The sequence below is a fragment of the Pogona vitticeps genome, chromosome 3, assembly GCF_051106095.1.
Source record: "Pogona vitticeps strain Pit_001003342236 chromosome 3, PviZW2.1, whole genome shotgun sequence".
Lineage (NCBI taxonomy): Eukaryota > Metazoa > Chordata > Lepidosauria > Squamata > Agamidae > Pogona > Pogona vitticeps.
Window position 1 is genome coordinate 187,795,808 of NC_135785.1, and position 25,938 is coordinate 187,821,745.

At 40.0% G+C, this 25,938-nt stretch overlaps 2 long non-coding RNA genes across 2 annotated transcripts in view; both read right to left on the minus strand.

Moving 5' to 3' along the window:
- LOC140705716 (uncharacterized) overlaps window positions 1-25,938 on the minus strand; it is a 452,706-nt gene that overhangs the window by 168,899 nt on the left and 257,869 nt on the right. The gene's annotated exons all lie outside the window — the stretch shown is intronic.
- Window positions 3,986-4,956, minus strand: LOC144588177 (uncharacterized). Its single transcript, XR_013543559.1, has 2 exons — window positions 4,858-4,956; window positions 3,986-4,021 (listed from the first exon to the last, which is right to left on the minus strand). It is a non-coding gene; the product is annotated as an uncharacterized LOC144588177 (long non-coding RNA).

Below are 25,938 nucleotides of genomic sequence, written 5' to 3' on the forward strand. Positions count from 1 at the left end.
GTTACTTAGTCGTTAAGTCATGTCCGACTCTTCATGGTCCCATGGACCAGAGCACGCCAGGCCCTCCTGTTTTCCACTACCTCCGAGAGTTCGGTCAACTTCATGTTGGTAGACACTGTCCAACCATCTTGTCCTCTGTCGTCCCCTTCCCCTCTTGCCCTCACACTTTCCCAACATCAGGGTCTTTTCCAGGGAGTCTTCCCTTCTCATGAGATGGCCAAAGTATTGGAGCCTCAGCTTCAGGATCTTTCCTTCCACTGAGCACTCAGGGTTGATTTCCTTCAAAAAGGATAGGTTTGTTATCTTTGCAGTCCAGAGGGCTCTCAAGAGTCTCCTCCAGCACCACAATTCAAAAGCATCAATTCTTCGGCGGTCAGCCTTCTTTATGGTCCAGCTCTCACTTCCATACATTGCTATTGGAATAACCATAGCTTTGACTATGCAGACCTTTGTCAGCAAGGTGATGTCTCTGCTTTTTAAGATGCTGTCTAGGTTTCTCATCGCTTTCCTCCCAGGAAGCAGATGTCTTTTAATCTTGTGGCTGCTGTGACAATTTGCAGTGATCATGGAGGCCAAGAAAGTAAAATCTGTCACTGACTCCATATCTTCCCCTTCTATTTGCCAGGAGGTGATGGGACCAGTGGCCATGATCTAATTTTTTTTAATGTTGAGCTTCAGACCATTTTTTGTACTCTCCTCTTTCACCCTCATTAAGAGGTTCTTTAATTCCTCCTCACTTTCTGCCATCAAAGTGGGATCATCTGCATATCTGGGGCTGTTGTCTTCCGACAATCTTAATTCCAGCCTAGGATTCTTCCAGTCCTGCCTTTCACATGATGTATTCTGCATATAAGTTAAATAAGCAAGGGGCCAATATACAGCCTTGTCATACTCCTTCCCCAGGTCTGAACGAATCAATTGCTCCATATCCAGTTCTAACTGTTGCTTCCTGTCCCACATATAGATTTCTCAGGAGGTAGATAAGCTGATCAGGCACTCCCATTTCTTTGAGAACTTGCCATAGTTTTCTGTGGTCCTTACAGTCAAAGGCTTTTGCATAGTCAGTGAAGCAGAAGTAGATGTTTTTCTTGAATTCTCTGGCTTTGTTCATAATTCAGTGCATGTTAGCAATTTGGTCTCTAGTTCCTCTGCCCCTTCAAAATCAAGCTTGTACTTCTAGGAGTTCTCAGTCCACATACTGCTGAAGCCTACCTTGTAAGATTTTGAGCATAACCTTGCTAGCGTGTGAAACGAGTGCACTTGGACGGTAGTTGGAGCATTCTTTGGCACTGTCTTTCTTTGGGATTGGGATGTATACTGATCTTTTCCAGTCCTCTGGCCCCTGTTGAGTTTTACAAACTTGCTGGCATATTGAATGTAGCACTTTAACAGCATCGTCTTTTAAGATTTTAAATAGTTCCACTGGAATGCCATCATTTCCACTGGCCTTGTTGTTAGACAAGCTTTCTAAGGCCCACTTGACTTCACTCCCCAGGATGTCTGGCTCAAGGTCAGCAACCACACTATCTGGGTTGTCTGGGACATCCAGATCTTTATGGTATAATTCCTCTGTGTACTCTTTCCACCTCTTCTTGATGTCTTCTGCTTCTGTGAGGTCCCTACCATTTTTGTCCTTTATCATGTTCATCTTTGCACAAAATGTTCTTTTAATATGTCCGATTTTCCTGAACAGATCTCTGGTTTTTCCTTTACTATTATTTTCCTCTATTTCTTTACATTGTTCATTTAAGAAGGCCCTCTTGTCTCTCCTTGCTATTCTTTGGAAGTCTGGATTCCATTTTCTGTAACTTTCCCTATCTCCCTTGTATTTTGTTTCCCTTCTGTTCTCTGCTATTTGTAAGGCCTCATTGGATAGCCACTTTGCTTTCTTGCATTTCCTTTTCTTTGGAATGGTTTTTGTTGCGGCCTCCTGTACAATGTTACAAGCCTACATCCATAGCTCTTCAGGCACTCTATTCACCAAATCTAGTTCTGTAAAACTGTTCTTCACTTGCACTGTGTATTCATAAAGGATTTAGTTTAGATTATACAGTACCTGACTAGCCCAGTGGTTTTTCCTACATTCTTCAATTTAAGTTTGAGTTTTGCTATAAGAAGCTGATGATCAGAGCCACAATCAGCTCCAGGTCTCGTTTTTGCTGACTGTATAGAACTTCTCCATCTTTGGCTGCAGAGAATATAATCAATCTGATTTTGGTATTGCCCATCTGGTGATTCCATGTGTAGAGTCGCCTCTTGTGTCATTGGAAAAGAGTGTTTGTGATTACCTGCTTGTTGTCTTGACAAAACTATTTGCCCTGCTTCTTTTTGAACTCCAAGGCTAAACTTCCCTGTTGTTCCTTGTATCTCTTGACTCCCTACTTTAGCACTCCAGTCCCATATAATGAGAAGAACATCTTTCTTTGGTGTCAGTTCTAAAAGATGTAAGTCTTCATAGAATTGGTCCGTTTCAGCCTCTTCAGCATCAGTGGTTGGTGCATATTGTGATGTTGAAAGGTTTGTCTTGGATTCGTATTGAAATCATTATATCATTTTTGAGATAATATCCCAGTACAGCTTTTCCCACTCTTTTGTTGAATATTAGGGCTAATCCATTTGTTCTATGGGATTCTTGCCCACAATAGTAGATATGTTAATTGTCTGGATTTAATTCACCCATTCCCATCCATTTTAGTTTACTGACACCCAGAATGTCCATGTTTATTCTTGCCATCTCCTATTTGATCACATCCAGCTTCCCAAGGTTCATAGATCTTACATTCCAGGTTCCTATGCAGTATTTTTCTTTGCAGCATCGGACTTTCCGTTCACTTCCAGGCACGTCCACAGCTGAGCGTCCTTTCAGCTTTGGCTCAACCACTTCATTAGCTCTGGAGCTACTTGTACTTGCCCTCCACTCTTCCTCAGTAGCATGTTGGATGCCCTCCAACCTGAGGGGCTCATCTTCCAGCATCATATCTTTTAGCCTTTTGTTTCTGTCCATGGAGTTTTCTTGGCAAAGATACTGGAGTGTCTTGTCAGTTCCTGCTCCAGGTGGATCGCTTTAGTCAGAACTCTCCACTATGACCTGTCCGTCTTGGGTGTCCCTGCACAGCATAGCCCATAGCTTGTCTGAATTACTCAATCCCATTCACCATGTCAAGGCAGCAATCTGTGAAGGGGGATCCTGGAATACATGACCTCAAATGCCACATCAGGTTGTGAGCTTCTCCTTGAGATACCTGAGATTTTGAAGAGCCCTAGCTAAGAATAGAGGTGGATCAATGCTCTACTGGAAAAAATACATTATGTCTTCAATAACAAAAATAAAGAGCGCTCTCAGAGGCTTTTTAGCAAGGTTTAGGTATAACAAATATGACTATGTCTAATGAAGATTGTGGCATATTTGTTTAACTGTTATTTCCTTTCTTAATACACTACAGTTTGTGGAGGCAACATCAGCTAAGAATCCTTTAGCTTTTACAGGTTGTGCATCCCCTGAGAGCTATCATCTGCCCCCTTAACTGCTGGCCCAAAAGACAAAGGAGAACCCATGCAAAACACCTGCTGTGACCATAAAAGCATTTCATGACTTGTAATATTTCATGCAAGGTGCTAACTAGTGTAATACTCCATATCAATACCCTTTGCAAAATATCTTTGAACTTGCAGAATAAGTATGGACTATCTTGGAAAGCAAATCCATTACATCACAAAAACACTGAAGTAATAAGAAATATTTTAATCAAAATATTGAAACGTACGTTTTTTACCCAGTGATATGACTGGGATCACTTGGCAGCCCAATCTGATACATATTGATTTGGACCTAAGCCTCACTGAGCTCAAAGGATTTATTTCCAAATTAGCTGTACAAAAGATTGGAGGCTAAAGTGGTTCCAGATGGACTAATGAAACATCTAAAATTTTTTCTTTCTTTTTCTTTCTTTCTTTCTTTCTTTCTTTCTTTTCCTTCCTTCTTTCCTTCCGATGTCCTTCAGTTGAATGTGTCCAACAAATACTGAATGAGTAGAGAAACAAAACAAAAATAATTGCACAAGAGTTGTATACAGAGACCTACCAGTTTTCTGAAAGTGAGTTTGTGCATAAAAGAAAATTCTTCAAATAACCTCCAGTTTATGAATTTGCAATATTGTGGTCCTTTATGCACAATTCAAAAAGCCAGCAAATGGCCTGATATTGCAGCATGATACAGTATTGTGTCCACAGTGTCAGCAGGAATAGAATGCCATGCTTTACATAGCAAAGGGCAGCCTGAATGCTGACTAAAACTCCGCTAACATTCAGTAAGCCATCTCCAACCACAAAGCAAAGAAAAAGTAATTTTACAACTTAAATAAGCTAGCTTCTGAGTATTAATTCTCTAATTTTTTAAACAATATATTTTAAAATATTTTCACACTAGAAATATAAACTCTTTTAAATGTCTGTTTGGCCAGGAAGGGGTTAAAAAGTTCTCCTCCTGAGAGTCATTTAATTCAGTCCTGACTGGCAGGGCCAAAAGTCCAGATTCACCTTTTGGGCTTTCAACCTTGCAAGAGTTGATTACAATGTTTATATTTAGAATCCTGATAACCAGTTTATAAGAAAGGTCTACTGGAAAAAGTACTTCTTGACTTCAATAACAAACAAAAATAAGGAAAGCTTTCAGAGGCTTTTTAGCAAAGTTTAGGCATAACAGTTTACAGTGTTTATGTTTAGAATGCTGATAACCAGTTTATAAAAAGCCAGAAACGCAGAGAGTTTTCCTTTTTGAAAAGGGTTTTTTTCAGATTGTTTAAGCCCCCTTCCGAAAGCTTAGATTCCTTCCAAATAAAAAAAGGGTCCAGGACTAACCATTCGTTTCAAGATAAGCACATTTGGTCTCTTCAGTGTATTCAGTCCATTTCAAATCTGCAGGCAGAAAAGGTTGCTGTTATCTGCATGGGGGTGAAAAGTTTTACTTTAAAAAAATTAAAAAAACATTTGCCCAAAATGTTCCCAAATCTGACATAGAGCAAGACCAGACTCTCTGTTACATCTGTTCCAAATTTGGTGCTGATCCTCAGTCCAGTTTCAAAGTTTTATTTTTTTATATGGGATGCCTCCATTGTTTGAATTGCCTAAAGGAATGCTGATTTGCTGTTTTACATAATAATTCATCAATAGATTAGACAGAAAGATACAGGTGAACCTATACAAACATCATCAGATAATCTTGACAGCCAAGCTCAAAAGGATCGCAGTTCCACAATTCTAGAAACTGGCCTATTTTTGAGCACAAACTGATAAATGTGCTAATTTTTAGTCCTACCTTGACTGATGAGGTCAGACATGCAAGCTGGACAAGGGCAGAAGAATGGGACATTTTCCCAAAAGGAAGATCTGTGTCTATGGGGTGTGGGATATAAGGCCAAATATAAAAGAAATTAAAAATAACAACAAAAGGAAACAACACTACAGCTGTCCTTTGAGTATGGTGTGAAAGGTGCTTCAGAAGGAACTTTTCATGGTAAAAAAGTTTGTCAAATATTTTCCATTTCTAATACTTCAGTACATTTTGAAGAGAAAAACTCCCATCACTAACGGTGTGTATATTTTTCTACAATAATGGATTTATACTGAGGTGGACAGAACAGATAGGTGAGGGTCTGTTAGGAGATCTCAAGACAGTTTTCAGTAGATCAAAAAGGTTTCTTATAGAAAATATGTTTTTAAAGTTTATGAAGTTGCCTGGAAGTCGAAATAAAACTATAAATTTCCTTGGTTCTAAACACAATTTAAAATCATAGGATGAAATCTTATTAATGTAACTTTGTGCTTTGCACCTAGAATGGCATCATCAGTCTGTGGAAGTAATACTTAATTTAATTTAATTGAACACTCCCTATGCTGTGAAAAATACAATTTTCACTCTCTCCCCATAACACTTTCCTTTATGTATATTCACAATTGTCAAATAGCTCTTTCTATTAGGAAATGTCTTCTCATGTGCAGGTGAAATCTATTGTCCTGAAGCTTCCATTCATTTGCTCTCATCCCTGACCTCTGGAGCAGAAGAGACTACATCTTCATCTTTGACATTTTAGTTCTTCAAATATTTCAATACTATTCTCACATTTCATCATATTTCTGGCTTCTCTAGGATTTCTTTCAGTACTTCTTCATCCAACACTGGTTGCCCTGCACTGGACAATCTTCCGTTTATCAAGAACCATTTTAAAAATGTGATGTCCAGAACTGCACACAGTACTCTTGTTGTGATTTGACCAATGCAGAATTCAATGCATTATGTTACCTTTCTTGATCTGGACACAATGCTGGTCCTGCTGCTGGCACTGGGACCATTGTTGATGATTTTCAGGCATTAAAACTTCCCTCTCCCCCAGCTCCCAAAGGCTTCCCCAGGTCAAAAGCCATCCCAAGGGAGCCCTCGAAGCTGGTGTGCACATGATGGGAAACTTTTAATGAGAGATAAAAACTGGTGGTTGATAACCAATATCTTCAGTAAACATTTTTCAGCTTGTCAGAAAATACATATAAATAAATAATTTTTTCAGATGCTTTCTTCTCTAGGTGTGGCCCACCAGCAGCTCATTAAAATAAAGAGCCAAAAGTTGGCAAGGTAGTCTGAGCATGGGTTGATATGAAAAACATACAGAAGGTGAAACAACAGCCTTTTGAATTGTGATGTCCCACCTTCTACCTAACATTCCCAACCTCAGAAAAACACCTTTTACTTTTCTCTAATTTTAGTGAAAGTGTATACAATTATTTATTTTTTGTAGCTGGTCTTATTCTGAAGCTGCTCAGGTTTTAATGCCTATGTTTCATGTGATATTCACAGTACTAATTTAATTTTATTTGGGAACTGCTCAAGGAATTATTTTGGTAGGCAGTATAGAAGTATTGTAAACAAACAGTTAAAATCCAAGAATTTCTGTACACTTTCGGAATCTTCTGAGATAAGATAAAACTTTCTAATGTTTTACAGGCGGACACTCTGTAAATGGAAAAATGCAATACACTTCAGCAGAACTCACGTATTATGTCCCTTGCCTATTTTCTTAGCTAAATAAATGTTCTTTACAAAGATGAGTAAGCACCTAATTAAAGTAGGGATAACAATCCATCTGTGTTATAAGATATACAAATTGCCTGAACACAAAAAGGTGATGATGATACAGCTAATCATTTGTCCTACAGAATTTGATTCATTCACTGAAGCTGTAATGAATGCGTGTGAGTATTGATCATCACCATCTCTGAAGGTCATTATTTCTAACAATAGAACAATGAGTCTTTATGAAAACTGAATAGAGCCAACCCCCAAGATGCCATTTGGGCAGAGGGGAATGAACTTCTCCAGCTGGTCAAGTCTTCCTAGTATTAAACACAACACGTAACAGAGTACAGGGTGTCCAGGAGTCAAGAACAGGGATGACTGAAACCTCCCCTTAGTTTCTGGTCTTATATTATTAATTATTATAAAACAATGCCTTGAAGGTTGAGGAGGCATGTTATACCCTTTATAGAATAAATGTATTATCATTGGTTCTTTAAAACCAATGTTAAATAAAAGATGGGTCACTGCTAAAATAACTTGGGGGTGGGAAAATCTTTAGATACTCAAGTACAGTGGACCCTCTACTTAGGAATTAATCCGTATTGGAACGGTGGCTGCAGGTCGAAAAGTCTGTAGGTCGAGTCTCCATTGATCTACAGTGCATTGAAAACTGATTAATCCTGTAACCGGCCATTTTTGTTCCATTTTGGTTTTTTTCTGGTCTGTAGGTCGATTCTCAGGCTGCAAGCCAAACCTAAATATTGCGGCCAGAGAAGTCTGTAACTCGAAAAGTCTGTCAGTCGAGCTGTCTGTAAATTGAGGGTCCACTGTAATCCCTCTTCTCTCATCTAGAGAAACGTTTCTGTGAAATACAGTGAAGTGCAACCTGAGCTTCACTGCCACAGATGGGTAATTAAGATCTGGCCAATCGTTAACTCCTGCCTCTGGAGGAAAGAGGACCTGAGCAATCACTGCCCTGAAGTGCTCATAGGGACTGGCCATTGAACAATATCATTAGCTTTCCACTTCAGCAACCGAGAAGCAGGGGTGGCAGTGTTTTTGGAGTGATGGCTTACTCTCGATCATAGCCTGCCACGTCTGCAGATTATGTGTCATAAAAGAAAGCTTGCACTTGGGAATGGCAGCACAAGGAGGGATGCTCATGAAAGGAAGCAGGGAGGACAGGTGTGTTCCTTTGACTTTGTTCAGTTGTGATGAAACCTAAGTCAACTTTTATAAGCATACAACTTAACTGAAAATGAAGCGAATGACCAGGAACTCTAAGTAGTGACACTAAGGGCTTGAAATTATCTTGTCTTCAACAACACAGGCAGTTCTCTGGTGTTTTTCTTTTTTTTTTTTTTAACTGACTCATTTCCTAGAGTTGCCACTTTGCAAACCCAAACGTTTTTTTCAAAGCAATAAAGTTGAAAACTGCCAATGAACAACACACTCCTCTCTACATTTAACACTGAACAACGTTGTAGTGACAAGAGGATGAGTGGTGCTACAGAAGAAAAGAATGCAGGTAATAAATACTGTTACAGTCATGTGAAAAACGATGTACAACCTCTTTGAACTCTATGGTTTTATGTATCCAGGATATAATAAAAATCATATGGTCCTTAGCAGGTCTGAAAATTAGGTAAATACAACCTCAGATGAACAACAACACATGACATATTACAACATGCTGTGACTTATTTTACAACAATAAAGCCAAAATTGAGAAGCCATGTGTGAAAATCTTACCATACCCTTCCTGCTTAATTCCATAGAATAAGATTTGTTTCTATGTTCGTCCCCATGTCTAAGAATAGACATGGGGACAAACATAAAAACAAATCAGAAAATTCAAACAAATTGTTCTTATGAGCCATCAAGTTGGAATTGACTTACAGTGATCAGTGTGAGTGAGATATTTAAGAAGTGGTTTTACCAGTTCCACTCCCCAAGTGGGTTTCCACAGCCAAGAAGGGATTTGAACCCTGGTTTCCACAGCCCAGGTCCATTCTATCGACTACGCCACACATATTTATATAGTTTGGTGGATTTCCATTTCAGTGCCAGGTAGGCACTCTCTCTAGATGGAAGGTGTCCTTCCCCCTCTGATACAGAAACATATGGAAGGAAGGATGTGAATAGAATGCACACATAGAATATGTGCAAGACTTTTGGCTACAATAAAAGGTCATTTTATTGGCTTTTTAGCTGCTAGGGAGTTCACCCAAGCCTAGCTAAGATGCAACCCCCAGTGGTTCAGAATACATTGCAAAAAAATGGAAAATGGGCCATTTAATGCTTAAAGCAGTGGTTCCCAACCTTGGGTCCCCAGCTGTTCTTGGACTAAAACTCCCAGAAGCCTTCACCACTAGCTGTGCTGGCCAGGATTTCTGGAAGTCAAAGTTAAAGACCATCTGGGGACCCAAGACTGGTAACCACTGACTTAAAGAGATAGAGATGAAGTCCAGTGCAAGCAACCTATCTTCACTATCCTCCCATGTCCCTGAAAACAGTCCTGGCACTCAAAAACCCTTCCCATCAGCCCCACTCTTTCAGTTTCGTTTTCTTTATTGGAAGAAGTAGCAGTGACAGCGACAAGAGGCCAAAGAGAGGTTTGATCCCTCTCTTTATCCCTATTTATCTCTTTGACTTTTATTATTCCATGCTTCCTATAATTGCACTTTCTAGAATCCAGTATATCTAGCAGCACTTACTTGAGATATTTGAGGAGTGGTTTACCGTGGACATCTCTCAGGGAATTTCTGTAGTCTCCTGTGTTTTGGTCCAGCATTCTATCCACTGTACCACACTGTCTCTCGTCACTGTGCTCTGCACCACTCCCCAGAGTGATTCATCTCTTCAGTAGTCGCAATCCAACAACTGGGTGCAACATAAAGCCCAATTAATTGTAACAACTGGGCAGAACAATGGGGGTGGTCTGAACTCTCAGGCTGACTAAGAAACGTTTCAAAATTTCCCCAACTGCGGATGTAGAGGGAGGAGGGAAGGGGGAGACAACCTCTGTCAATCTGGCAAGTGCCTTGTAGGATTTGCCCATCTCTGTCTGGCACAGCTGGGACACATTACTTCCTTTCTGACAAGAAACACTGCTTTCTGATGAGAAACGCCCTTCTGTAGAAAGTCTAGCACTATGGAGGCTTTCATATCTGTGGGAGCCAAAAACATTAGTGGTCGCCTAGAGTGGTCTGGTAGTCCAGATAGGCGGGATACAAATCAAATAAATAAATAAACAAACACTAACATTGCTTTCCCAAGAAGACACAGGAAATGGTTGGCTCCACGAATAAGTATTCCTGCAGACTGACATTTATTTACTTCTCTCTTTATGTGGTGCCTGAAAAGAAAAATGCTGAGGGAGATGCTGCAAAATGTCTGTTTACCAAAACAGCCCTGCGACAGCCATTTTTAATTGTCCATTGGAGTGCGGAATGTATAATCAGATTGTAATTTGCTTGCAGATTGAAACATAGTGCCTGCTTCGTACAAGTACCTTCCTTCAAGTCACCTTGAAAGCAATGCAAGCTGATGGATTAAATGTTGGTGTTCATAGGAAACATCATGTTAACGTGATATCTACATGTTTCTAATCCTTGTAGCATCATCAGTAAAATATTGGGCAAACTGTCCCTAGCTGAAAATATCAGCTAGTGGTATTGACGTTTTTTTTCCTTTAGTCTTTTCTGTTTCTGGCACACACATGCCCCTGAAAAAAAATGCATTTATCTGATTTAAAAAGCATAGAGCAGAATGAGATGCTTTGTTTATTTATATTATTATTAAAAATAAATAAATAGAGATGTTTTCCACATTGGATGAATATAAGATGCATGAATGATGTTTTATATTCCAGTATGCAATTGTGCTTATGCTCCAGTATAAACAAGGATGGGGAAAATCTGTCGGTGTCTTCTATCACATTTTAATTTTTTTAAACCTCAAGTTCCTTATGTTTTGATTTTCCCCTGCCAAAAAAGTAAATTCTACTAAATTCGTCTTCAATAGCAGCAAACCAAAACTAAAGCAAAATTCTCTCCCCCCCCCCATTTGCACAGACCAAATTTAGGTGGAGCTATTTCTAACATGAAGAAGATCCCGTAATACCTCTCTGACATATAGGTGCATTGGAAATGCCCCTGGGTCAAGGCCCCTCTCCCAGGCCCATATTTCTCAGATGAACAATTTTAGGACTCTGCAGATACAGTGGTGCCTTGCTTAACGATGTTAATTGGTTCCCAAAAAAACATCGCTATGGGAAAACATCGCTAAGCGAAACACCATTTCCCATAGGAATGCATTGAAAACCGGATAATCCGTTCCAATGGGAATGGATTACCATCCTTAAGCGAAAATCACCATAGGAAACATCGCTAAGCGAAATGCGGTTTCCCCCATTCGAATGCATTGAATAGGTTTCAATGCATTTCAATGGTTTTGACAGGTCGGTTTTCGCTATTTTTAAAGTGTCTTAAAATGTTCAAAAACTGTTTTAAATGCTTGGGATCATTAGTGCACCTTGTAAAACCTTTGCAAACTTAATTTGGCTTTGTTCTGACTCTTCGTTAATTTTTGGTAAATTTCCCCCCCCCATTGGAATGCATTGAACTGTAGGTTTGACAGCTGTCAAACCTACAGTTCAATGCATTCCAATGAGGGGAAAATTCACCAAAAATTAATGAAGAGTCAGAACAAAGCCAAATTAAGTTTGCCATGACCTCCTCATGCTCCACTTGGACGTCTTCTGTGAGAAAGGTGGAGAAGCCACCTCCACTATTTGGCACCCTTATGCACCCCGAGAACCTGGCTACTCTAATCTGTTTCATTTTTCCAACTGTAGCAAAATTGTCAATCCTATACCTCAATTTAGTATCATTCTGCTCTGTAATAAGCCCCCTTTTAAATAAATGCAACCTGTTCCTGGGTAAATATGCATAAGATTGCAGCAGTAATCATATGCACCAAAACAATGGCAAATCAGGCTGATATTTTTGGATTTTTTTTAAAAAAAACCACCATTTCACTTTTTATGTTGCAAGCTCTCATATTGAAACTTCTAATGAATGGTAATTTTCTTACTTTCTTTTAATCAGGTAATCAGGGATGGAAACCATTTAATTCAGTCAAGGATGGTCTTACTAAATGGAGACGTAATGTTTAATAGGGTGGCAGTAGGTTAAAAAACCCTTTAAACTGCATTTTTTAGGCTAGATTGATTACATGGATGATACAGGGACTGAAAAATCCAATTGACTTCCATTTAGTTAGATGTATATGGCTCTTAATAAAAGGTCATTCACAGTCAGGGTCACCCTCAATTACACAGAATCAGAGCTTAATTGCAAGCAGGTCTCATCAGACCTGGGCCTGGAATAAGTTTGCATTCAGCTCTGGGGTATTCTCTCTTATGAAACATTTTTTTGTGTGACATTACTAGGTCCAGGTCAGGGTGAAACTCCTTCCTACAAAGCAGAGCTATAACATGGGGTGAGGCAAGAAGGCATGATTAAGCATATTATATCACATAATGTTGGCTGAAATCCAAGTGAGCAAAACCATGTGGGTCAAACTAATTGTGGAGTGGTTTTGTGTGACCAGTTGGCTGGTGGTCCTGCCCTTAGGACTGGGTTTCCTAAGCATGTGTGAAGGAGAGCTTGCTGGAGGGGGATGGCAGGCTCGCATGATTGCCTTTACATGATCTCATAAGCAAATAGGATTCTTCCCGTTATCATTATTATAAGTGATTAAATTTGAGAGGAAAAGGTGTGATCCAAGTGAGGCTTGACAGCTACTCGGAACTAAGGTCTGCGGTCGCTAGCCTTTTAAGGGCCTTCAAAGCTGTTGTCATTGTTATCGAAGGAGCAGCGGCTCCTTCTCTTCTTTTCATAATTGTTGCAAGACTATCACAACCAAGATGGGTCTTTGGAGGAATGTGGGATTTAAATATAATACTAAATTGCCATAGGAATCACTTATAAAATGACGGCTTCTGAACCTAAGTGTACTTTGCCTTATTAAATAGGACATTCCTGTTTGTTCAGAATTTAGATGGTGTAAAACAGCCTTAGTGCAAATGCAAATATGCTTCAGTGCAGGCTTGTTAGTAAGCAATTACAAATGAACAAGAAAAAAAATATTTTTGAAAGAAATGTGGGGTTTCATAATAAAATGCCTAGTCATATTCACAATGCATGCTATGCAAGATTTTTAAGCTGTTGTGTTATACAGTGAAAACAATTAACATTGAATATTTATATTAGTGGTAGTGATTATCATTATATTAAAAAATTGTCAGCTTGCTCCAGTCTTCTGCTGCAGCAATTCCAATGCCAATGCAATTTCTCCCTTCATTAATACAGAAGTATATTAAGCCTACCATTCAATCAACCAAAGCAGCAGCCTAATATTTTAGGCTGCTACATGGTATCATGTGACGTTTGTCTTAATTATGAGGAAGAAATCAAAGTCACTCCTGCTGTATTCAGCAGGAGGGACAACTGCGACTTGCATAATTTAAGCAATTACTTTTTAATAAATTCTTTTTTTAAAAAAAAAAAGTAAGCACCCTACATAGTGCTTTGTTTTGCACTGATATTTTTTATAAACCCAGGAAATGGGAATTCAGCTTCTGAATTCTGAAACCAAGCTTCAAAAGTTACTTTGAAAAACTATTCATTCCCCACTACTCAGGATCTTCTTCTTCTTCTTCTTCTTCTTCTTCTTCTTCTTCTTCTTCTTCTTCTTCTTCTTCTTCTTCTTCTTATTATTCTTATTATTATTATTATTATTGTTGTTGTTGTTGTTGTTGTCGTCGTCGTTGTTGTTGTTGTCGTTGTTGTTGTCGTTGTTGTCGTTGTTATTGTAGTAGTAGTAGTAGTAGTAGTAGTAGTTACTGTTGTAGTTACTGTTACTGTTACTGTTTGTTATTGTTATTATTATAAAGCAAAAAAGAAAACAAAACCTTAAAAAACAAATATCTAAACACACAGTGCTTCACCCCACTGGGACCATTTGGAAGTAACCACTTGTATATCATTAACCCTTGTGGAGCCCCATCTCCCTTTCAGAATTGTATTGACTTTTCTGGAGGGCTTTGCCCTTCCCTTTTATTAATACTGTATAAAATCAATCCATTCTCCCCATATATCTATAAATTAATCTTTGACTGTCTCTTAACTTTCATACCCCATGTAAAGTGAATATTGATAGCTATATCCCAAACTTTCCTGTACCAATCATTTAACGAGAAATTATAAGCTGTTTTCCAATTCCTAGCAATAATCAATCTCACCACTGTTAACAATTAGAAATTAATTCTTTAGTTGTCCAATTACCTTCCTCCTTTTTCAAAGCACTATTTTAGGAGGTACCGCTAAGATTAGCTTGCTTATTTATTTCTTTAGAAAGCAATTAATATTGTGTCAAATTCCCACCACATACAAAAATACCGTAAGTGCCTACTTTCTGGCATCCTCTCTAGTGCATATTAGAATAATTACCATCTATTTGATTTAATTTCGCTGGAGTTAAGTGTCATCTCCAGATTAACTTATAATTTTTTCTTTTATTTTTACTGACACAGATTTGAATAGTCTAATGTTCCATATAGTTTTTCAAGCACCAATACTTATTTTGGCCTCCATTTCTGCTCCATCCAGCTTTGCACTCACAAAGAGCAGGTCTTGTTGGTGGGATGCAAATTCTGCTCAGCCTGGCGTGGGAACTCCCCTTAATCTTTCCTTCCACCTTTTTGGACCCAGAAGGATGATTTGAAGTTGATTTTGCCTGGAGGGCACGGGTTGGAGAGAGAATCGTGGAAGGGAGAATTCCCTGCCCGCCTCTTAATTAGCGTAGACCCTATTAATGCCTGGGCATACACAGGGTTTGACTGGACAAAGTGCCACGGTTCAAATGCTGGGTGTTCTTCATTTTGGATAAACCAGGGAGTTACCTGAAAGTAAGTAAGTGAGATGCAAGGCAGGAAGAGAAAGGCGACAGCCTGGACGTCTAGTCCTTTTCTTCTCTGCTGAGAATTGTGTTATTAGGGCCTTCTCAGGGGTGGCACCACAATAGTGGAATGCTGTTCCCAGAAAGGCTACTGTGATGTTAGGCAGAGATGCTCTCTTTCTCTCTCTCTCTTTCTGAGAATCCGTTTATATCTTATTACTGTTATTTTATCATTTTATGCCTTTTATGCTTTCTTGTATGTATGAGAGGCCAAACACTGTTTTATGATTGGTTTAATCTATGTTCTTGCATATAGCCTGATCGGCTATAAAACAATAGAGTATTCAGATTCGGTTTTATTTCCTTAAGGAATTTTGGTGCCAGACAAAGATCTTTCTGTTTTCTGCCCATCGTTTTAAACTTTCTGCTCATTATTTCTATGACATTTCACATTTGTTCTCCAGTTCTTCTGATGGCTTTCATATTGCTTACTTACACTGTTATGTTCAAAGTGTTATGTACAAAGTGGTATTTTAATTTTTAATATTTATTTGTTTTAATTTGCTTTATTGTTATCCAATAAATACATTGAAGGCTAGGCCATTTATGTTGCCAAGCGGAATCAAAACAGGAATAGCTACAAAAACTTCAGACTTGTTCTGGACTGTTTCAGAGAAACAGAAGGGGAGAGAGCAATTGGTATTCTACATCTAGAGTATTCTGTGTCCAAAAAGTAACTGCCCAAATGGAGATAGGTGATAAAAAAGAGTGGATTCCTAATTTCACAATGACTTAATTATAGAGAATTAATTTCTTCTGCACAGCATATGTAGAATAGGACATAGGTGTGTAATTCCCCTCTGAAAACAGCTTCACTGTCTATTTCCAGTTTCTCACAAGGCTTTCTTTCCAGACTCTTTACTATCTTGATTGCATCACTACACAAGAAGTGCAGGTACCTTGGTGAACATTTAGTGCCTTGACTGACCTTCCCCTGAATTTCATATCAACATAGAAGTCTGCCTTATACTAATCTGGCCTATATTGCCATTAGCTCAGTATTATCAACAATGACTGACAGGGGATGTGCAGATGTTCAGACTAGCTTGTCTCTCCAACCCACTCTGTAAATGCTGAGGATAGAACTTGTTCAGAATAAGGATTAATGAGTGAGCATGCGCATGTTGAAGCCTGGTTTTGGCTCCTTAAATAATTTCTGATGCGGCCAAGGCTTTCTATGTTGATGTTGCTATTCTCTGTGTTTTATGTTTTCTTACTGATGTAAGCTGCCTTAGATATGCTGGCTTTGGGAAATGTTTGGGGCCAAAAAAGGCATAGAATGAAGTCAGAGAAGAATAATGGAGGAAAAATGGCTACTGGTCAATTCATAAGTGTTTCCCCTGCTTCAGCAGGCTTCTTTCTGCATGCCTGGTCTTGCCCTGCCTGTGAGATCAGTTGCATGGTCAATCATGCGGTGGAAGGCCTGCTTGAAACAGAGGAGCACTTAAACACTCATCTGCTCTAAATAGGATACTGGCTTTTCAGGTTCATGGGCTTGACCTACAAACCACATGATGTGGGAATCAGAAACAGATATAAAAAGTTCCATAAATGCACTTTTTATCTGTTGGACACATTCCCTTGGCTTAAACACATTAAAGTAGATGATGTGATGATTTCAGGTCATTCTTGCTTTACTGCCCTAATGTGGCGGTTTCCCTTGGGTCAGACTAAGTATTGGTCTCTGAAATAACATACAGGAATGGGATACAATTGAAGCAGGTCTGCCAGCAGATGGATTTAGAATGGAATGGGAAAATAATGTGCTGTAATGGGGATATTTTAGCCATTACATATTCTATGGATTGAAATAGGGCATTAAACCCATTCTATGATAATGTTCAGGCTTTACCATCTAAAAATGAAAATACTGCATTGGGAAAGAGATACAATATCACAAAACTATGAATCACAAGACAGTTCTTGCTGCAAATTGGTGTTTTTCCATGCTCCTGCTATAATTTTAAAGTTCAGCAATGCAATTGCCCTACTTCTCTCTTTGGCTAGGGAGCAATCTGGGGGCAAATAGCCCTACTCAGCCACTCCTCACAATGTGAGACCTTTGTCCACCTTGTTGCCCTTTGGATGCTTTGTACTTCTACTCTCATTAGCCCTGGCCAGCATGGTTTATGGGGAAAGATTATGTGAAGTGCAATTGAAAACACTGAAAAGGGAGGGAGGAGCAGACACATGGAGGAAAACTGCTTCAGTATCATTATCATCTATTAAACTGCCAACACTCCTGGTCTGAGACTAATAGTTACTATAGTACTGCACTGATTTCTGAGCTGGTGAACCATTATAGAGAACTAAGGCTACATGTATGATGTTTTGAAGTTATGCCTTCTTGAACCTGCAGTAGGGGTGAACCACCAAGCCAAATGTAATGCATCAGTCAGATATGGTGCTCTGTAATTCCTCCCTTCTGCACTCCCAAAAAGACAGCAAGGGAGTTTTCAGCTCCTAGTACGGTTGCTAATTCTTAAGATGCCAGCCAAAGTCTCAGGAAATTTCTATGCTTCCCTGGATTTCCAAGCAGGAAGACAAATGTCTAGGTGAGGAGGAGAATATTTGATTTGGTGACCTATATGGAAAAATATATATCAGAAGCTTGTGTTCATCATAGCTGGCATTTATCCCAAGAAGGGTTAATTTAAGAATGAAACCAGAGAATAATTGACATGAGGTATAAGTCTTTTCATTGTCCCAATAATTCCAGGCAATATCAGCTTGTCTAATTCTACAAGCTTTATTTATCTACATTGCTTCTATGTTCTATAAGGACAAAATTACTTCAAAATTATAAAACATCCTTACAGTTATGAAAACTTTAGACACAAAGGTGTAAAAATAAATTTTGCCATCCAAAAAGTCTTACAGCTAAGAAAAGTTGAAAATAAATTTAAAAAAGCTTCAACTTTAGGCAGAAATTAAATCAATCATATTTGAATTTAAAAATAAAGGAGCTTGCAGCCTAAAAGAGGCACAGTGAACCAACAGAGAATACTTCTCCACAACACATCACTAAAAAGTAAAAAAAGCATTCTAATTTTAAGTAATCTTTAGCCTTTAAGTATGTTAAAAATACGCACATATAAAATTACTCTAAGTGCTAGCCTAGCCAGGGCAATTTGTATCAATGGAGCAAAATCCATGTTGACTGCCTGATACTCTTGTTGCTTCAACAGGATTGTTGTTCTTTGGTGTCTAGTGCCCAAAGTGGCCTGGCATTGTGATGAGGTGATGAATTCCAAATTTGTGTGTTTGTGTGTGTCTTGTCTCTCTATATTTATAATTCTTCCAGTTGTTCACACCTTCCACCAATCTGTAAACAATCTATTTTCTAGGGGCCTGGAGATCTAGGGGTCTTAAACTACAAGAAAACATTTTAATGTAAAGTTTAATTGTTGTTGCACCTACTGTAACTCCAGGGTTCTGTAACTTAATATCTAGCAAGCTACCACTATAACATCATTATTACGACTAAAATTTTTGCAGAGCTTGGAGTAACAAAGGTTTGTAGTATAAAATATTTATTTATTTATTTATTTATTTATTTATTTATTTATTTATTTATTTATTTATTTAGATTTGTACCCTACCCATTTAGTGAACATGCCACCACTCTGGGCGGCTTAGAAAATATTATTAAAACTATATAAAGCATATAAAACATATTAAAAGAAAATAAACAAACCCTACCCTCCACAAACACACAGATCTGGAATCACAGAATCTTGGAAAGCCAGAATTGGAAAGCCAATTATAGAGGGTGCAAACCAAAGACCTGCAAATGCCAATTCCATATTTGTAAATTGTAAGAAAAATATTCAGCTGTCAGGATGTTATGATAGAGTGGCCTTGCTCAGCTAGAACGCTAGCAACTTGTTTTGAAATGACTCTAGTAAATTATTGTTCAAGCCTCAGCTTTTAAAGTTCCTTGATTTCAAGGGCCATTTTTGAGAGTGCACACAAAATTTCAGACCTTGGCATTAGGGCTCAGTCTTGGCCAGTTGACCTTTGTCTTGGTGGGTTATTAGCTGGTCTTTTGTGTGCAGTGATCATTTGTCCTTCTGGCTAGATAGAGTTCGTTGACCTTTTGCAGGCTGTATTTTTCAGTCCTAGAAGCCAGGCTTTGTTGAGTTTTAGTCTAAACATCAATGAACTCTAAATAGCCACAAGGACCAGTGATCACTGCACACAAAAGACCAGCTAACGAAACCCATCAATCACAGTGACAGATCATCTCTCCCCTTTGTCACAACAATATACCCACAACAACAACAAAACCACGCTGATCACCATAATCACCCAATATCCTGAAAAGGACAAAAGCTGATCCCACAGCTATAAATACTCAACTATCCAACAAACTGCACCAGAGCACCTACAGAGTTCTCTGAAGATGCTGGCCACAGAGACTGGCAAAACATTAGGAAGAAAAACTTTAAGAACACAGCCAAACAAACCCGGAAAACCCACAACAACCATCGCATCCCAGCTGTGAAAGCATTCAAGAATACATTCTCGGAGTGAGTTACTGAGACTTTAAGTTCCAGTTAATGAAAAAGGGGTAGATTCTGGAGAATTTTTTATCTGTTTTCCTCTGTGGCTCTCTGTACTTCTTTGTTGTTTAGTTGTTAAGTTGTGTCCGATTCTTCGTGACCCCATGGACCAGAGCACGCTAGGCCCTTCTGTCTTCCACTGCCTCCCGGAGTTTGGTCAAATTCATGTTGGTAGCTTCGATGACACTGTCCAACCAGTGTCTGTACTTCTACAGTACAGCAAAAATAGTAATTTACGAAAAATTCAAAACTCTGCAACAAGTTTCATATCAAGAAGTTTGAAACAATCAGGCTTTTCTTATTAAACCACAAGCACTTTCTTGGGAGGTATTTCCAATTGCAAATTAGAATGATTAATTTCTCATTTAATCCCTCTTTTTTATTGGCTGAATTTTCATTTAGCTGAACTGCAATGATTTATTAGCTGTATAAGTGTCTTCAATTCTGTTTTTTTTCCAAAACTCTAGACTAGCAGTCAAAGCCAACCCCACCATTAGACCAAGTGAGGCGGTTGCCTCAGATTAGATTTTGAGTGCCACGAAAGAGTAGTAATTAATTTATTTATTGCATTTATTGTTTTACTGTCAGACATGTATGGCCTTTTTTTTTCTGGCCTCAGCTACCAAAAACAACTTTGTGTACTACATTCACCTTGACTTGGGTGAGTGGGGCATAATTTGCTACTTTCCCTCAGGCAACAAAATTCAGTGGTATCACCCTAGCAATCGCTTTAACTCACTATGCATGATGGAAGAAAACGTAAGCAATATTTCTAAAACATGACTACTGCCATTTTTATTGCTTTCTGGCTGACAATTTAACAATTTTTTTGGAGTACAGAAAAGGCCTATGCAGCTGTATACATTTAAACAGAAACCATTGCATATTCTATGATGTCTTCAAGGGTTCTCATTTAGCCTTGCCTTCCTTACAATCTGCTCTCCATATAATCCATGTGGAGAGTAACATGTCTACAGACAGGAGTTTCCTGCTTGTGTGTAGGCTCTCCACACAAACAACCCAATAAGCCTGGGATTCTTGTTCATGTGGTATACCTACATGTGAACAGGAATCTCTTCATACTCTCCAGATGGATAAAGCAATGTCATACATGGTGGCGTTCCCTGATAGATGTACTGGAGGCATCCCAGTTAACTAAGAACTGAACAGCTGAAGGCTCTTATCTTTAGCCTCCCCTGGGGAGAGTCAATACTTATCAGGATTCCAATAGATGAGAAGGGGAAATTGAACATTTTCCTCAGGGGGATCTAGTACTAAGGGACAGGGGAGTCCTCTGAGGATGCTGTTTATATTGGGAAGAAATCTCTTGTTCAAATGAATGGATAATTTCCCTCATAGCAAATGGTAGCTTCAGAAGAGGAATTTTCCTTAGGACCACAGCAGGGGAGGAAAATGTTTACTCATTCCAGTCTTGATAATTGCCAGAACCCTGTCTCTGTCAGTTGACACTACATATATGCATTAAAAAAAAAACAACAGCAAAAACCTGCCTATTAAACACAAAGAGGCATTGAGCATCATGTCCAGTTTATTCTTCAGCTGACAAGCAATCAATGCCACATCTAGAGATGTCACTTTGAATGCTTGGCCAAGAAGTGAAACAGATTTGGATGTTGATCTGCAGGTAGTGGTGTGGTAGAGAGAGGAGCAATTTTCAAGGCTCGGAGAGAGAAAGAGAAACCGGTTTTGTAGATGACCATCCTGCTAGGATGGGTGGTGGGAGAGAGAGTTTAAAGGGAGATAACATTGCTAGGCAGGTGGGATAATCTAATTTTTGACTCAGTCTCCCCCCCCTTTAAGGATTTAAACCTCTTTGAAACACACTGTATTGAGAATGCGATTTTGTTGTATAGAGTGAAAGAGACCACCTTCTTCTTCTTCTTTATTTATTTATTTATTTTATTTACAATATTTTTTAGCCGCACCATTGCTTTACTCAATGTCTTGCTCATGAGCACAGATGTCTAATAGCTAGAGCTAAGATGCTTTCTTGGAGGTTCTTGAGAACTAGAAGATGTTTCTTTAACGGCCTTAAAAAGACAGATGCCGAAGAATCAGCACACATATTCTGGCAGAAACCAAAGAAGAAACTAAGAACGATCATGTGGCTAGCTACAGGAGAGGAAAATGTGAGTCGTGCAGCAAGCTGATGGACCAAGCCTTGGGGGACTCTAAAGAAATGCTGTTTGCTTTTGAAGGCACTGACACTGCTTTAGAGATTAGCATGGCCTGTCGGAGAGTTTCCTTGCTCCCTCATGCTCAGTAAGTACTGTTGTAAATAAACAGATAAATATCCAGACACTGTGTCTTCACAGAGAAACAGATGGCATTCCCAGAGCCTCCTACTGCTCAAGGAAGTGGGGAGTTTCATGCACAAAAACAATATGTTTCTGGATGAGCAGATCAAGACTGTGACTGAACAGCAAGGAAGCATGGAGAAACTGAAAGCATATAAGAATATTTTTTTTGAAAAAACACCCTCTCCAGAAATTCCCTGAATGCCAGAGATAAGGAGAATATGTACTAACAATTCTGATAACTATGTTGGTCTACCAGAAAAGAGTGGTACGTGTCATTTAAACATTACAACTGTAAAACTGTAATGTCTTTTTTAGAACAAACTAGACTGTCATTAAATCAAAAGCTTTTGAGTCCTGGAGAACATCCTTCTTTTGGAGAAGACTGAGTCATTGCCATTTTTTTGTTAATAAGAAGACTCAAGATGGAGAATCAGAATCAGAAGAAGATGATCTGCATCAATTGTTTGACTATCTTCTCCAATACAATGAAATATAGATAGACCCTTGGAACTTGACATGGATATCGAGGGCTGAGCAACTTTGATATTTTGTTTTCAAAATTGAGTCATAAGTATGGTCAATTTATCTGAAAGTTCTTAATTAAAATTTATTTATTTATTTTCCAACATTTACCCCGCTCATCTAGATTCAATGAATCTACTCTAGGTGGCTTACATTCCAAATATAAAACAAAATTTAATACAAACAATATCAGATGACATAGAGATAAGCAAAGTCCAAGATGGTAAGACAAATGGAATTAAGAAATGGAAGGGGAGAAGGCCTGCCTGAAGAATCAAGTCTTCAGTTTGTTCTCAAAAACTCCCAGCGAGGGTACCAGGCAAATCACAGGGGGCAAGATGTTCCAGAGGTGAGGGGCCAACACCGAGAAGGCCCAGTTTCTAGTTATCTCCTTCTGGGCCTCTCTCGGGGTTAAGCCCCTCAGCTGCCCGGTCTGGCTAGATTGAGTGACATGAATAGAGCTAGGTGGAAGCAGGCACTCTGTCAGGTATCGAGGTCCTAAACCTTTTAGGGCTTTATATGTAAGCATCAACACCTTGAAGTCAATGTAGAAACGAATGGGCAACCAGTGTAAGGCTGCCAGAGTGTAAGGCTGCCAGAGTGGGGGAAATGTGATGGTATTTTTTCACCCCAGTTAATAATCTGGCGGCTGGGTTCTGGACCATTTGTAGTTTCCACATCAGTCTCAAGGGCAGCCCCATGTAGAGTGCATTAGGTAAAAGGTAAAGGTTCCCCTTGACAAATGTCCAGTTGTGTCTGACTCTAGGGTGTGGTACTCATCCCAGTTTCCAAGCTGTAGAGCCAGCATTTGTCCGTAGACAGTTTTCGTGGTCTCATGGCCAGCACGACTAGACACAGAATGGCGTTACCTTCCCACCGAGGTGGTACCTATTTATCTACTCACATTTTTACATGCTTTCAAACTGCTAGGTTGGCAGGAGCTAGGACAAGCGATGGAAGCTCACTCTGCCGCGTGGATTCGACCTGCTTATCTTTCGACCTTGCAGCCCAGAGGCTTTGCGGTTTAACCCGCAGTGCCACCATGTACCACTGTAGAGTGCATGACAGTAGTCTAATGCTGAGATTATGAGTGCATGGACTAGAGTGGTGAGCACCCCAACATCAAGATAGGAGTGCAGGTGGGCAATCTGCCAAAGATGTAGATGGGTGGTGCGAACCACAGATGCTACCTGGGACTTCATGGTAAGCGCTGGGTAAAGATGGACCCTCAATCTGTGGACCACACTCTTTGTGGTGAGAGTCACCACCACCCCCAAAAGAGAGGGAGCTTCCCAAACCACTGATAGGATTGGCACCCACCCTCAAGACCTCAGTCTTGTCTGGGTTTAGCCTCAGTCCATTCTCCTGCATCCATTGCAGTACAGCCCCCAGGCAGCGCTCAAGGGACACAACGGCGTCCACTGCCGTTGGAAAAAAAGAGATGTAGAGCTGTGTGTCATCAGCATATGTAGCATGATGTACCATCTTTAGTTGCTTGGTAACTGAGTTGCCTAAACTTGTCTTAAGATGGAACTGTACATAGGCCCGGGATACTCATTTTCTGCAGGGTGTTTAACAGCTTCATGCAGGGCTCACAGACTCTAAATACACTTGCGGAGTAAAGAGAGTACTGCTGTCTGGTCAGAATGCAGAGTAGAAGGAAAAGCCGAGTGAGCACTGTGGTAGACAGAGATTTAAAAAATCAGCAGCGAAGTATAAGAGGAGAAGACTAGAGCAAAGGGAAACAGAAAGTGCAGTAGTGTGGGTTGGAGTATGACAAGTTTCTAACCCTTGCAAACCTGGGTACTTCTGCTAGTTATTGGTATTTCTTATATGCCATTTTTCTTCCATGGACATCAAGGCTGTATGTGTGATCCTTCTTTCCTTTTTTAAATATTGCAATTCTGTGGACTAGATGGACCTGAAAGATAGTGACTGGAAGAAGGTCACCCAGTGAGCTTCATGGCCAAACAGGAACCTATGATCACATCCTAGGGTTCGAATCCTTAATCTGACTCCTCTATCATGATGTAATCTGTTTTGTGAACAGTGAGAATAATCCATAACTCTTCCTGCCTTCAGTTTCAGGATTTGTGATAACAAAATGTTTTTTCAAAGCATTCCTATAGGAATGCTTTGAAAACCATTTAATCCATTCCAGGCAAAGAAAAAAAATCCCAGGCTTCCAAAGCTGCACTTGTTGCCCTCTGTCTCCCGTCCCTGGTGCCCTCTGCCTTCTGTCCCTGTGTGGACAGAAGGCAGAGGGCACCAGGGATGGGACAGCAAAGGGAGTTGTGAAGCTTGGGAAGCTGAAAGCTGGCAGCGGGGGCGGAGCAGCTCAGAAAGCCGGCAGCGGGGGTGCAGCGGCTTTCGGCTTCCCGGGCTTTACAGCCCCCTCCGCTGCCCTTTGTCTCCCATCCCTGGTGCCCTCTGCCTTCTGTCAGCGGGGATGGTAAGCAGAGGGCAGTGGGGGCGGCTTTGAATTTCTGGCCCTTTCCCCTGCCTTTCGTAGGTTGAAGCTCCAGCCGCTAGTCGAACTAAAATTTTGTGGCCAGAGGTTTTCATACCTCGAAATTTTTGTAAACAGGGACCTTTGTAAATCGAGGGTCCACTGTGCTTCAGTGGTAGAGAGAGGTGCTATATGGCTTTTCAGATGGATAGGAGAAAAAAAAATGCTATCTTGCTTCTAAAGGTCCCAGCCACGGGATGGACATTTTAACATCCTGGAACTGCATGGCTGGCATTTGCCTATGCATTTCTGGAGCACGCAAGATTGCTCTGTTCACGTGGTGTGATGAGGAAGGGCGAGCGGCTATTTAAAGGAACCCTTGCCCTCAATGTGCCCTCTCGCTCATTCAGGCACCCACCCACCCACACTCTTTCTAGTGTGATTTATGGTTGCCTTTCTAGGGCTGGATAGGAATTTTTGACCTTCATCCTGATTGGCTATCGGATGGGTTTTTTTTCACCTATCCCACACTGGAGAAGGGTTTATTGGCACTTGATTGGTGGTAATTTTCTGTCACACTCGTGGGTAATGCGGAAAAACAGGTTGTCTCAGTGTGTCCCATTGGTAATTCAGGTAAGCCAACAGCGCATCCGACCTCCCGGCTCTGCAGATCGTGCGATTACAGGGCCGGTGGTGGGAAGATGCACTGGGCCACTTCCGGACCAACAGTCATCAAGTAAAGATGTCTGGAGGTCTGGGGTGTTTATTAGAGGCCAGCCAGGTTCCTGCTGTCTTCAAGACTGCTGGAACCTGGGGCCTGAGACTAGCCCATTGACTGATCTAGGGGTATTTTAGATACCCTGCCTTTACCTGTTTCCGCACTACTGCAGGCCCCCTCATTTGATGAGGCCAGCGATATGCAATTGGATTTGATTTAATAAAGTGTGGCACATATTTAATCCATATCACTATTTCGCATCTTTATTCCAG